The sequence below is a fragment of the Otolemur garnettii genome, unplaced genomic scaffold, assembly GCF_000181295.1.
Source record: "Otolemur garnettii isolate 467f Iridium unplaced genomic scaffold, OtoGar3 scaffold00045, whole genome shotgun sequence".
Classification (NCBI taxonomy): Eukaryota; Metazoa; Chordata; class Mammalia; order Primates; family Galagidae; genus Otolemur; species Otolemur garnettii.
Genome location: NW_003852440.1, coordinates 641,617 through 642,070, shown reverse-complemented (window position 1 = coordinate 642,070; position 454 = coordinate 641,617).

The window sequence follows — 454 nt, the reverse complement described above, 5'->3', positions numbered from 1 at the left end:
GTGAACTGGAGATGATGCGGGGGTGGATTACCATGAGGACTAATTTGTTCTTTAAGTTTATCTAATGGTTTGTAAGCCTGGAAATATCTCTGGGGAAATGTGATGGATTCTCCTAGGAAACTGACTTCACCAAATAGTTCTTTTGAAACTGTTTTCAGAACTGAGACAAGCGGCATGAATCTATTTACAAAGAGAATCACCTCCATGTCTGTGTCTGGGTCAAGGACCTGAGAGGCATTCTCATCCTGATACAACTTGGACATTTGTTCAGGGGGCAAGTGCTCATGCTGAGTGATTTTCAAAGCTGTTCGAAAGCATTTATCAAGCTTTTAACTCTAAGGTACTCTTTCCCACGGTGTGAAGCCAAGAGAAGGGATCCTGGGCTCTCTTCCCCAGTCACAGGATGGGAATTCGGGGGGAAAAGGTCACCTATTCTTATCCCACAAAAGAAAAC